The sequence below is a fragment of the Nasonia vitripennis genome, chromosome 1, assembly GCF_009193385.2.
Source record: "Nasonia vitripennis strain AsymCx chromosome 1, Nvit_psr_1.1, whole genome shotgun sequence".
NCBI lineage: Eukaryota > Metazoa > Arthropoda > Insecta > Hymenoptera > Pteromalidae > Nasonia > Nasonia vitripennis.
In genome coordinates, this window is record NC_045757.1 from 26,654,006 (window position 1) to 26,667,965 (window position 13,960).

A 13,960-nucleotide genomic window follows, 5' to 3' on the forward strand; every position below is an offset into this window, starting at 1 on the left:
GTGCGTTATATAACGCCTGTATAAACTATCAACCTATATACTTTGATGTGGGTTAAATACTGTAACGATAGAATGCAGTCATATTCTGCAAGAGTCATTACAAATCGCAAGACATTTTTGCTACGAATATAAAATTCTTGCGATACACTTTGAAAATCTTTCCATTCAAATAAATTTATTAATAGATAAAATTTCCAAATCTCTCGAAAACCGTTGCAACCCGCAAACCATATAATAAAAATCAAAAAGTACATAGTTTATCCTTATACTAAAATTAAAGCTCTTTCTCTCGTCCACACACGCGGAAAAGCCGGGCGCTCGAGGTCGTTCCCATCCCTCGTTCCTACACACATACACACAGCAGCATCAGCAGCTCATGCTTCCATCAACAGAGCATCAGCGGCAGTGGCATCAGCCTCCTTCACTTTGCGAAACTGCATCACGGCGTCTACGTATACACGCGGCTAATAACTAATAAGCGCAGAAAGTGCGCGCGTCCGAATAATAATCAGCGACTGATTAATCGAGCACTTCTGAGAGAGATGCGTGTGTGTGTATACGTGCGGCGGCCGACAAACGCGAAAAAAGAAGAAACGGAGTCTCGCTAATTGCCGCTCATCACGCTAGTCGCTGTATATAGTACTTATACAGGATAGTAAATCATTGCGCGAGCCGATTGCGCAAAATCCAGAAGCTCTCGAGACGATGCTCGGGGGGAAAAAATCATGCCATCTCGTTAGAGACGACGGGCGGTCACCTGTGCTGCGCCGCGACTGCAGTTTTTGTGCCGGCGAGCCAAAGACGCGATAGTTGTTGTATCGACGGGGGGGAGAGAGAGAGAGAGAGAGAGAGAGAGAGAGAGAGAGAGAGAGAGAGAGAGAGAGATCGTAAATTAGGGTCGACGCTTCCGTCGCCGCTAGGGGAAAAACGCTTTTCCCGCGGCTGTACAATCGATCGCTGCCGCCGCTTCTTCTCCGGCTTTTTCTTGCTTCTTAACGATCTTCGTGGATGTGTTATGTGTGTACGCGATGGCGCGGGTTAGGTAGACAGAGAGAGAGAGAGAGAGAGGTAGGGGAGATATGGTGAAGGTGCAGAATTGCCTTCTTTCCACGGGAAATTGGGTCACGACGTGTAGCGTCTTCGCTCGAGAGCGAGAGTCCACCTGCTTTCTTGCGGTTCACCATCATCATCGCGCGCGCGCTATTCCTATCCTTTGCTTTTTACGTCGCTTTTTATGCGCGCGCGTGCAAGAGGTTTTGTAAGGAATTCTGCAGTGCTGTTCTATTATGATTCTGTTCTGGTATGCGTTATTTATAGACACGCGCTGGTTTTCATTTTTCTTCGCATAGGAGATGTACGGGTTACGTTTTGATTCATGTATACAGGAATCGAGTAATGACTTTTTGTTAGAAGCTCATTGGGCCAATTAGGATTGGTCGTTATTCTCTCCGGCCTAAAAATCGTGGGATCTGTCGCCGATACCGAATGCAAAGTGGACATTTCCACATTGGAAATAACGCGGTTTACAATGTAGCCGAGCAAAATATGGAAATAACCGAATTTACATGAAGATTGGCGTTCCCGACGAGTGATTTGTCAATCGATACACCTCTGAATCTACAAAGCTGTCCGAGATCTAAATATTCAACAACGTGACAGACAGGATAATACCGTTCAACAGTGCGCAGGAATAGATTTGGTTGTGAGAATTGCGGTTGCGCAACGTTCTCGTAATGATTCATAATTCCAAAAAAATTTTCTCACCCATTTTTCGGTTGAACACAGATGACTGTTATAACCGTACACCGAATGCATCGACTCTCATTCAGAGCTATGACAACGCGCACACGCTAAGGAGGCGCATTGAGGCATACCGCAAAAGTGCCGAGGCAGAATTTTGTCACCATCAGCATCAGTAACCTGTGCCCGTCTAATTAATTCCAATAAATAAGTGCCACTGCCGCCGCGCACCGACGGCTGCATTGTAGCGGAGAAAATAAAAGACAATGGACTGGTTCGCCGACAATGAGAGAGTTCTCTCTCTCTCTATCTCTCTCTCTCTCTCTCTCTCTCTCTCTCTCTCTCTCTCTCTCTCTCTCTCTCTCTCTCTATACTCCGACTCCACCGCTTATACAGCTGGTCTCTTATTCTAGCCACATAGTCTCGACTCTTCGAATTTCACCGGCGGCGACGGGATATACGTATACATCCTTTGTTCTTCGCAAGCTTCTATTCGTGCGTGCAGAGACACGGCACTTCCGGAATGTGAAGCCGCGCGGAAACGATGATTTCTTGCTACAGCAGCAGTCTCCTGGCCGCCGAATACAAGTTGAGGCTCTTTTCCATTCTCTCTATCTTTTATTCGTCGGTCTGATAAAGAGAAGCTGTACTGCTGCTAGAGTCGTGATTGATCGATCGAGGAAATTTCGACAGGCGTGAATAGGAAATTCACCGAGTGAAACTCGAGCGATGAGGGCACGATATATTGTTTTGTTATGTCGGTTTTGCGTGAATTTGTAGAGCGTGGGTGTGCTTGCTGCAGTCGTGGAATGGGAGATTATTTGGGCCGACTCTCTGGTAGAGGCGAATTGAGAATTGCGTAAACGCGAGCTATACGAAAATTGCAATTCACTATTGTAGAAATCTTTTCTGTAGGTGCGATTACGTTGACACTGGGTGATCACGTGAGAAACACTAATCCTCCATAAATCTTGTTTCACCAAAATTGATAAATATTAATAATCGGGGTGTATTTTCAAAAGTTAATAAGTCATAAATTGCCCGAATCACGTACAAGTATGAGCTTGTCGTACACAAGATAATTAGAAAAAAAATGCCTTTCTGCTGCGTCCATTGAACGAACGACGAGGTAAAAACGTCAGCAGAGTTACGGCGCCCTCGAGGGCGTCAATAAATTCATTAAAAAATCCGAAAACCCATTACTGACAACACTGCGATTTAAATTTCTTCGCATTCTCGAGTCACCATAACTCATAGACAATAAAACACGGGCGAGCGAGCGTGCAAACTTTGAAAATAACACAGCCTGCAAACACACGGTGCATATAACGTCGAGCTCAAAGCTCTCACTCTCTTGGAACTTTTAGAGCGAAAAAGGAATAGCAAGAGAGAGAGAGAGAGAGAGAGAGAAAGAGAGAGAGAGAGAGACGGAGAGAGAGAGAGAGAGAGAGAGAGAGAGAGAGAGAAAGACAGACCGAGGGAAGGAGATAATGAGAAAAACGCGATGGGATAATAGGCCAAGTTAAGCAATTATCCTGTTTCCAATCGAAAATATTCCGAAACCCAACTCTGGGTGCAATGCATATATATATATATATATATATATATATATAACTTTCGTTCCTACGTATGTACGGAGAGGCAGCTTTAGAGCGAACCTCGAGCTGAAATTTCTCCCTGTGAGATAACGCGAATTAGGGACACCGAGGTACTATAAAGCGTATAGTCTATTTTATTGTTGCCAAGCTTTTTTTTCTTCGACTTCCATTACGTCAAACTTTATATCGGAACACGGTTATTTACTTACGTTAGTGTTATGCGGTGTTATACTAGATATGTACAAAATTTTCCTAGATTCATGATCTAGGTTCGTATTATTTCGCTGTATGAATCACTATAACATATTATTAGAATTACGCATTGAAGACGAAAATTATAATATAGATATTAAAATTTATATTTTAAATCTACTAACATTCTTAAAGTATTATATCCATGTATTATTCAATTTCATTTGAATAATCTATCATAAATAAAAGATTAATCGGTAAAAGAAATTCGTTATTCCATATTGCAAAAATAAAAAGCGAAACAATGTTCGTCATCACACTCCCAATCATCTCATGCATGCTTCTCTCTCCTGGAATCCTCGGGCAATACATTGGAAGTTCGCGCTCGCAGGAGACAGCTTCGACGTTTCAAGCTGAGTGACCACCGCGAAAGCATGCTGATTTACGCGTGGCGTGCACTTATACTCACAAGAATTCCGGTTCGACGAACCGGTCGATCGCCCTCTCTCGTTTTAATGAGCTCTCGTGCATAAGCTACCTATGTACCGATTATGCGTGTACACACTGCGATTCCAGAGTCTCCCCGAAGTCCAAAATGCTATTTTTATTCGCGGGAGCTTTAGTGCTGCTAGAATTCGGCTTTTTAGGGGGTTTGAAATTTTTCGAGTAGATTGCTTAGTAGAATCAGCTTTGAGTGTATGGGTAAATTTAATTTTACAAAAATTAATTTCATGTTTCGACTTTTACCGTACGAAAATCCGACGATATAACGCGCTTTCAAAACTACAGGAACAACAAAACAGTCGAATCGCAAACTTTCTTAAGATCTAAAACAATTCCCAGCGATCGCTTTCTTTTCTTCCTTCCTGTCTCTAAAAAACAATCAAAATAAACTTGTGAAAGTCCGAATCGCCCGAAAAATCATGCGTTCACTTTACATTTTCGCGACAGCGATTACATAAATCATATACCTTTTTTCGCAAGGGTCCCGTACACCAGTTAATAGCTTTATCACGATTTAAATTTGTATGTATTCCCAGAATGGCGAGCTATCGCTCACGTCGCGCGAATTACTTACAAGGCGATCGCGTATAAATCCAGCGCCCACGGGAACATAATGCCGGTAGCTCCCATGAACATTTAGCATTTACAAAATCAGCTGGCGCACCGCCATCGGCTTGTCTACGATACTTACTTCCACACGGTTCTCCGCAGTCTCTCTCCTTGAGCGACCTCGACTCGCTCGTGTAAAATCGAATACGAAAACGCCCACGTGCCGTTGCAGTAGCCTTTCACGAATAGCTCGCGGGTCCTTTGAGCAAGCGCTGCAGCTGGTTTTTGCGAATTTTCGGAATCGCTGCGGTGATATCATTAGACGAATGGCTTGCTTGTGCTGCAGCTTTTCCGCTGCTGTCGGTTAGTATAATGCTGGTAGGTGGATTTTAATTGAGATTTATGAGAACTGGTTGGTATAAAAATTCAGGCCTCACGACGACGACGGTCTTTTCGAACTCGTAGTAATGTCATGCGAGAGGTTATTATTAGATAATTAGTTTCTGATCGAGACTTGTACTGGAAAATTAGTGGCAACAGATTTGTCGGTGTTTTAAGTTTTTTCGAGTCGCTTTAAACGATCGATTCAACTGACCGCGTGCTTGAAGAGATGTACCTCGGGTCTAAGGATATGAATGTTATAACAGTAAAAAATATATTGAGAAAAATAAAAACTGAATTGTTGTCAAGGATCACAACACATATACACAACAAAGTGAGTCAATAAAAACAATAGAAATTAAAATTAAACATTATCGATAAATTTATTTCCTAAATTTTTATAATTTCGTCAAAATTAAGAAATTGTAGTTTACAATTCAAAGTCGTCAATAATATGAATGTAAATATTCGGATTCAACAAATATTTTGCATCTTTCTCTGTAAATATATTTTTTCTTGTAAATAAGCTATATCCATGATCTACATGTCATTTCATTACAATGTTACTCAGCATAGATTTAAAAAATACTAACGTTTTTTATATATTGATTCGAATTTCATTATTATCAGTTTTAAATATAAAATCAGCTTATATTCTCGTCCAGCCATCCATCCAATCATACGTCCACCATTCGTCGTCTACGCAGATTCTCCTGTTCTCGAACATCACAATTTTCCCTTCGGTTCTCAAACGTTCACTCATCATAAGCATAGTCCATCTCTCTTTTCTCTCGATCGCTGACAAGTCCTCTCCGACGAGCAGGTAGCCCTCCTCTCCGATTTCCTGTCGCATATCGGAGACCTTCTGTCGATCCTCCAAACTGTCGAACTTAACCTTGAACAAAGCTTTTCCGGTTTTTTCTCTAAATCTCTTCAACACGGTCCACTTTATCTTTCCCATCCACATCTGGAAGATAGCCTCGAGCTCTTCGTGCGACGCCTTCGAGCTTTTCCATCCTTCCTTTATCATTAAATTATATTTACACTGTTTTCGCTCCGCGTACTCCCTTTTCCAATCGATGTGCTCGCCAGCACGCTTCAGTGTACTTATCTCTTTCCACCACTCGGCAGGTAGAGGTGAACGGTCTGCTCGATTGTTTTCGTTGTTTTTAACGACGTCGGAACGCGTGGAGGATGTAGACGATGGTAGACTGTATTGATATTCGTATTCGTTGCTCCACGTTGGCTTCCATGTCTTGGTTTCGGTAAAACTCCGATCTGCGATCGATTCTAACCTCATTTTCATTAACGAATTCGTCACATCAATCGGTTCCGCATAACCGTTCACTAACTTTTTACACGCTTCATCACTATTGTCATTCTTATTTTTCAGTAGAGCTGCCTCTTGTTTTCGCTTCAGCATCTCCAATTTCCTGACTTCCAGTTTCAACTTTAGTATGCGCTCCCTTATCTCTTTCTCAGCCTCCGAGAAATGCGCTGCTCTTGGAGTCTCGTTCTTCTCCAAGTTTTGCTTGAAACTTGCCAATTCTTCTTTCAAATCGGCCGTCTGCTTCAACACTATTCTTTGCATATCAGCGATGATATCTTTCACGTTTCCCAGTTCTTCACCGAACTTTCCCAACACGTCGACCAAAGCTTCGATCTTCTCCATTTGTCCGAACGGAGTTACACACAAAAATACACGGTTAACCTGCAAATTTGAGGTTAATTCTCGCAATGCGCGCAGTTGATCCGCGTCTTTCCGGCCGAGCAGTCGCCGTATCACTGAGATGGAGCTCAAAAATCCGTTGACGGCGCGTCTGGCGAGCTGTATCGAAGACCCACACAATAACATACACACAGCTACGGAATGTTTTGGTATAGTATTCGTTATATAGTAAGATTGGACGCTCGCTTTTGTCTATGTAGAGTGTAGAAACGTAATACAGTGCTTCACGCGGGAGAAAACTGACGACGATTGTTATTTTTCGGAACGCCGCTGCTCTGGTGTGTTTATGTATCAACGCACGCACGCTTGGGAAGGACAGGGAACTGTATATCCAACAGGTTGAACCTTCGATTCTTTTTTGTTTACATTCCGATGAATCAAAAACCAAAGATTATCATTGCGTGCTATACTTACTTAATAACTATTCTACAACGGTTGAATATCCTACAATAAAAAATCCACGTGAAAGTTAGTATGCAGCTAACATTTGCAACGGCCAAATTCAAAACTTGAACACAAATAGCTCATCTTTCATAACGTATATCTGCAGACAGTGCGGCTCGATACGATCCGAATTCTGATGCCGGCGATGATTTATCGTATAATATCATCCTGTCTTGTGCACATGTGTAGTCTGCGCACCGCAGCTATAGTTATTCATCGTCGTAGACTCATTCATTATTTGCTTTCAATGAAATGCCTTCGATATATCCGACGCGTACGCTTGGAAGCGCGAACACGTAGGCAGCTCTCTCGCATCAGCTTCTAATATACTTATAGCGAAGTCATTGGGAGTCGAGCGCGCGCGCGAGACGTCTCAGTGTCAGGCGCGATTCGTCAGTCTCTCGAGAATGCTTGCATAGCTTTACATTGTGTTTATATGCATTCGATATAGAGTCTTTGTGCCATGTATCCTGGAGGAAATTTAGTCTGGTAAGATTTTTGCTTTTACAAGCTTATATTATTTATGAATAATAATTAAACAATAGTGCACCGTCTGCAATCGAATTTCTATTTAAAATTCAAAATGTTAACTATTCTGCGACTCTTTTATACTTTATTTTACGCGCGCTTTCTATTCTAAGGTTATGCACAGTAATGTTTCTAGTTTAACTAACGTTTAGCCGTATGAATTATAATGTTAATAAAAATGCTACTACTAGTCTATAATAACACCGCGTTGAATGAAAGTTTCTATGATTGCTTCTTTGTCGGTGGTCTATTTTAATTTAATAGCTGTAGCCTTTTTAAAATAAAATTTTTATTTTCCGTGCATATAAACTTTAATAAAAATCGCACCGTACCAATCCTTATAAAAGTACACTGTATGCAGAGTGCGTCACCTGCATGCGACTTCCTCGTATATTAAAAGCGATACTTTGAAGTACCGTTGAAGAGCAGCGAGTAAACGACCCTTGAAAATTCCAAAACAAGTAATCCGAAGGTGTCGAATCCTCCTCCTTCTTCACCTCAAAAGCTGCACGTGTCATCACTCGGTCAGCTTCTTCAGCGTATTTACATACATGCATAAGACGCACACACAGAACCAAGTCTTTCTCTAGTTGGTGTATTATAATGGAAGGTTTCCGTTTCCTGCGACGGGCCTCGAATAGCAATGACTTCGTGCCATAGACTCTCTTTCTCACTCTCTCGGCGTCTCTTGCGTGTATATAAAACGAGACACGTGAAATTCTGGATGCGGGCCTATATACGTGTGACCGGAAGTCGCTTGCTGCACCAGATGACTTGGCTCTCTCGCAGCTTTGTGCTGCTGCTGTGCGCCATATAGTGTCGCGTCGCCGGGGTTGTGAGAAACGGAGAGACAAGTGGAGGTGGAAATATGCGTGCAATGACTCCCGCGCGAGGTCGAGCGATCGAGCGCCATTTCAGGCTTTTCAATGCTGATTTTTACCGTAATTAGACGTTTTCACCGCAGCGCGCGTGTGCTTAGGCGTGCGCTATGAAAGAAAGCGATTACTTATGTAGATGCGAGGTATTCGCATTTCTTTAAAAGGAACTCGGTTGGAGCTTGTTTTGACGTTTGTTTTTCTTAGTGCAGGTGTTTGTTTTGGTTTTTTTTCGGTGTTTTTTAACAGCGGACCTTGGCGCAATTTTAAGTGATGGAAAATTCTCTTACGGTTAAGTGGTAAAGGATGTTTGGAAAAACTAATGCTAGCTGTGTGGGAATTTATGTAGAAATGTTGAAATTGGGCAGGAAGTTTGTGTGATAGCTTCAAAAGCTGTTTGTTTTAAAACAAATAGTTGCTGCAATGCATAATAAGGTTCATCAAACATTATGATTCATTTTTTAAATAGCCAATTCATATCCAGTTTGGCCAAAATTGTTAAAAGAACCGATTCCAAAAATAAAGGTTACTGCTACTACTATCATTCGAGTTGATGAATCATCCTTTATACGACGGACAACAATGAAAGTACCCCCGAAGAAAGGAATTTTTATGGATTCTATTGGGAAGCTTCTAAAAGGATAGGGGAGATGAATGAGAATTATTATGCGCGAGATTATCCAGATAAAGAGCTTGACTGCGCACTGAAGAGGCTTGCAAAGTCAAATAAAAATCACGATATCTTTTGCCGAATAATATACCCCTTTGACTCAGTTTGAAAGCTCAAATTTATCGCACCTGTATAAATGAAACAAACACAAAATTCAAAGAATACATTTAACAAAAATAAAAACTAAATATACCCGCACATTCACAACGCAACGCGAATAATTATGACCAAATGAAAAATATCAACCCGGCAATTCTTGCATAACCCGCAAGCACTCAATCGAGCCCATCAAATTAGATCCCCAAGCATCAAAACACAATATAAACGCGTCTCTGATCTTTCACTCACTAATCTCATACTCCACGCGCGCCAAATTAAACGGAATCATCCTTTGTGCAGAGACAGACAACAATAGCTGATGCGATGCGCGATCCCCATCATCCAAAGAAAAAGCAGTCGAACCTACTGCGAGATAAAATTTTTCTACCTCCTTCGCATATACACATGCACAAACTCTTTCGAGATAATCTCGATAGAAAAGAGGCTCCGAGTCGAGCACACACACACACAAAGTCCTAGACTAATTATCCGCACGACCGCAGATATATCCCCGAGGACACACTCTGCACTCGCTCTAAAGCCGTGGAAGCGCGCGTCGTTACGAAATATGCATCAAGTCGCTTGATGCCTACTCTGCTCCTCTCCGCTGCGCGAATATACATGTGCGCAGCGCGAGAGCGAGTCGCAAATGCGGAATATATACCTGCGCGATGTAGCGTATGTACACTGTGTGTCCCCAGTGAAAAGGTATGTACACAGCCGGGAAATCCGCGCAGATCGATTGCCCTCGGGGCAGAATTCGATTTACCCTCTCTTGTGTGTCACTGCATTCTTCGGACTCTTTAATTCCATTTTACGCGCGTTGCTCGGTTAATTTACGTTTTCCGTGTACGTGTTTGATCATAGGCTCGACAAGTTTTTTTTTCCCCGAAGTTTTTACACAGCTAATCCAGATTAAACATGTTGTTTTGAGTTCCAGAATGAGTTAATTACGATGGATTTTTTTTAAATGAGAAAAACGTGCACGTAACGAGCGAACGCGCGACATAATACGGAGTTACGTCCGTGCAGAAAGAACAATAAAACGAAACGATACCCCAATACATCGACTTCACAATCGATTCCTATCATTACACTTCATCGTTGAGATACGTCTCCGCGCAAAAAGCCCGGGCAAAACATCGGTAATCATAGTAGCCACGCCAGCCCAATAAAAGACCGCGCGCGCGCGAAATTGCGCAACCGATGGAATACTTTTCATGTAAAACAAGGCGGCTGGCTAATTTTCGCCGCATTACATAATGTATAAGTCCGCGCACAATCATAAACATTCCGCGCGAGAGTGAGAGAGAGAGAGAGAGAGAGAGAGAGAGAGAGAGAGCCGATGAGGTGCATTATAAGATACTACTGCGGCAGCTGCGAGCAAACAAAACGCGATTTTTAGAAAACTCAGCGATTGTAGGTATATTGTGTGTTAAACGGGATACCGAGTATAGCGCGTCGCGTGCGCACCTGCCCCGAGGATAGGCACGATTCGCCGGGAGAAACAAATCGATCGCCGGCCCCGATAGTTTCAGCACGTTTCGTTTTTCCAATGATAAAATACGATTTCAGTGCGCGGATCACTCTCTTTCGCGATTTTCGTTTATACGAGCGATTATCGAAGAGGTCGAGTGTATGTATATAGAGTCTTGGCGATGACGGCTGCGCAGATCTGTTCATTTTGTTTTTGCAGCTGCCGCCGCTGCTGCCGGAATGCAAAGATTTTTTTCTAATTAAGGTGTATACAGCGAGGATGAAATTTGCCTCTCCGATTTGCTGTCGCTGTTTGTATAGAGGGAAGATAGGGAATCTTCGTGGTTGCTAACGAGCTTATGTTAATTAGGAGTGTTGCCTGGAAAAATTGCGAGTTTCCAGTGCTATTGTTTTAATTGTTTCTGGAATGCCGCGAACGTCTAAATCGATGTTTATATTCTAATCGAGGAATGTTGGATTTGCGAGATGATTCTCTTTTTTCCAAATTAGTCGAACGTGCGATGACCGTGTATGATAACCATAATTGGGTATTTAGAGTCCTGGAATTGAAAGGAGAACGCGTGTAGCCTATTTCGAGGAAAAGTTTCGCGATGCGGATAATTTTATGCAGAATTCGAGTTATTATGGAAAAAAATTATAGCTAAGCACGCGTAGTAAGGGATATTAAAGTTCATGCGTTAAAATCATTTTCGTAACTTTCATGCGCGATATTTCACTCGCATCCCGTGTGAAAATATTTAATTACATATTTTTAAACCTACTCCACCAGCCTCAACAACATTTTAGTACATATATCACGAAAACAGAAACGTTCCAGACTATTTACAACGATTATAAATTCAAAATAGCAATTCCGATATATATACTGCAACTCCGAGAGTGTGTATAAGTACGCTTACTTTGGCGCAAAAATCTCCGCGAAATAGCCATCAGAGCGACTCATTCCACTGACTTCGGAAACGTTACCCTCACACACACTCTCGTCGTCACTCTTGGCGAACAATCAGACGTGCAGCGCACGGAGAAAAATGAAAGGAAGTCCGCGCGAGTGAGAGCTGCAGTGTGCGCTCGCGAAAGACCCAATAATAAATCATGTCGCGAAAAGCCTCGTCCGTACACCGCGCGCGCACGCGAAGGAGGGAAAAAAAGTGCGGGAAAAGGCAAGAAGAACAGAGTCTCAAGTAGGCGGAGGGAAAAATTGACAGGGGCAAAAAATGTACAGTCTATACACTCGCTCGCGAAATTCCGCGAATCAGGCCGCGGAGAGTAATCATCGGACTCTCGGCAGCGACGCCAGTCGCCTGTTGGAATGCGCAGTGCGCGGCCGATTATACGCGAGCCGGTACATACTCTCTCGATACGCCGCGGCCCACTTTTTCGCCTTTTACGACCTACTCTTAGTGAGTTACGATCGCAAATAATGCCGCTACTGCGAGAAACGCTCTGCGCAGCTACAGTACGTGGAGCTGAGGTATATGCCATTGGACGTATCTCATCGTGTGTTCTGCTGATGCGGTGACACGCGAGAGGAGGAAGATGTCGGGGACAGCATGCGCAGCGTGTTTTCCAAGCGGCTAGAGTGTGGTTGTAGTCGTAGATACCGAGTCGGTGTTGGAGCAGACGTTTTTACGGGCGTTTGACGAGATGGAACGATTTTCCTGTGGGAAATCGAGAGGGATATTGTGATGCTGATGACAGTTGTAGCACGAACGGCGAGACATTTATGAGAATCGTAATAATGGATGGAAAGTCTGTTTAGTATATTTTAACGATTTGCCATTTTCAAATTGGCATATCTCTCGAGCTACTCGTGAATATATTATTGCGATAATTGATGCGCTACGAATTACATGCTACTTTCTCGACAATTTTGCCATTTTTGTTTAATGTGAACGGACGAGTTTTTCTTTAATTGCAATTGTGAATTATCATTGTTCTTACTTATCTCTGCGAAGAGATCATTGCCTATATATAATTGGCTTTGAATATTAAGCGAATGCAATACTATTCAATAAGGTACTTATTAGCGCATTTACATCGTTACGTCGCGACTTTGACGCCAACTTCAAAATACAAGAAACGCGTAATATATTTATAGATACATAGGTAAATGTGCTTTACAAATAATACATTTACGCTTATATCATTTGTAAAGCGCACATTCACATAATTGGACTAATGATATACTGTCCTTAATGTCGTTATTTAATGTGCGTATAACGATGATTTATATTAGTTTATAAATTAATGTGATCGAGCGGAATATGTTTACACTTCAAGCATCGACAACTCAAAAACTGAACATGTCTAACATTCCCTAAAGATCCTACAGCCTTACCAAACTGCAAGCTTCCTGAAAAGGAATTACAACAATCATAATTATAATCAAACTCCAAAACATTTGTCTTCAGTACCTACACGCAGCTCCTACAATAATCCATGAATCAACAATATGGTTTACAAACCCCCTCACAATCCTCAACCACAACGCTCAAAACAATTGTTCAGCTATACAGCCAGAATCGCAATTCCGCCAGTCAGTCAGTCAGTCCTAAGTCCAGCCGTAAACGCGTCGCGCTCGCACTCTCGCGCCTGCAAAATAAAACTCACGCGCGCGAGGTTGGGATAGGCCTTGCGTAACGTGAAAGTATCACCTCCGGCTCGCTGCTGCTGCCACATGCAGCCTCCTAACACATAGAAAGGGGGAGGGAGGGAGAGCGTGAAAAAAATGAATATTAGGAACTTATATATAAAATACAAACACATCCGATATGATCGGCCTCGTACGCGATAAATCGTCGCCTCGAAGCTGATGGAGGGATTTACGATTTCGGCTTGAGCGCTTATCTTTCGTGCATGTGTACACCTATGCGAGGTTTTTTGGCCGGGGTACGTTTTTGATCGATGGATAGATTTGCTCGAGGCACAAAGGGGCACACAGCAGATCGTTTGTTTTAATGGCGACACGCGGTTGTAGGCTTATTAGAAATTGCTTCTGAAAGTCACGGGGATCGCTTATGCTAAATCTTTCATTTGTGTTTGACGCTGTATCGTAACTCACTGGGTTTTGCTATAAGTAGACTTGAATTTTTAGCGCTTGTTTATTTATCTCTGTATAGTAACCTTCGCCTTATCTCAAAGACTTTTCGAGAAC

At 42.5% G+C, this 13,960-nt stretch overlaps 1 protein-coding gene across 3 annotated transcripts in view; it reads left to right on the forward strand.

Moving 5' to 3' along the window:
- Positions 1-13,960, forward strand: part of LOC100119766 (bromodomain-containing protein DDB_G0280777) — a 122,488-nt gene that overhangs the window by 62,409 nt on the left and 46,119 nt on the right. Inside the window, exon 1 of one of the 3 annotated variants that reach the window (XM_031921079.2) lies at positions 7,514-7,626. The exons of the other annotated variants lie outside the window; for them this stretch is intronic. The gene's annotated coding sequence lies outside the window, so the exon portion shown is untranslated. Of the gene's footprint in view, positions 1-7,513; positions 7,627-13,960 lie in introns of those variants that run through there. 3 annotated transcript variants of the gene reach the window in all.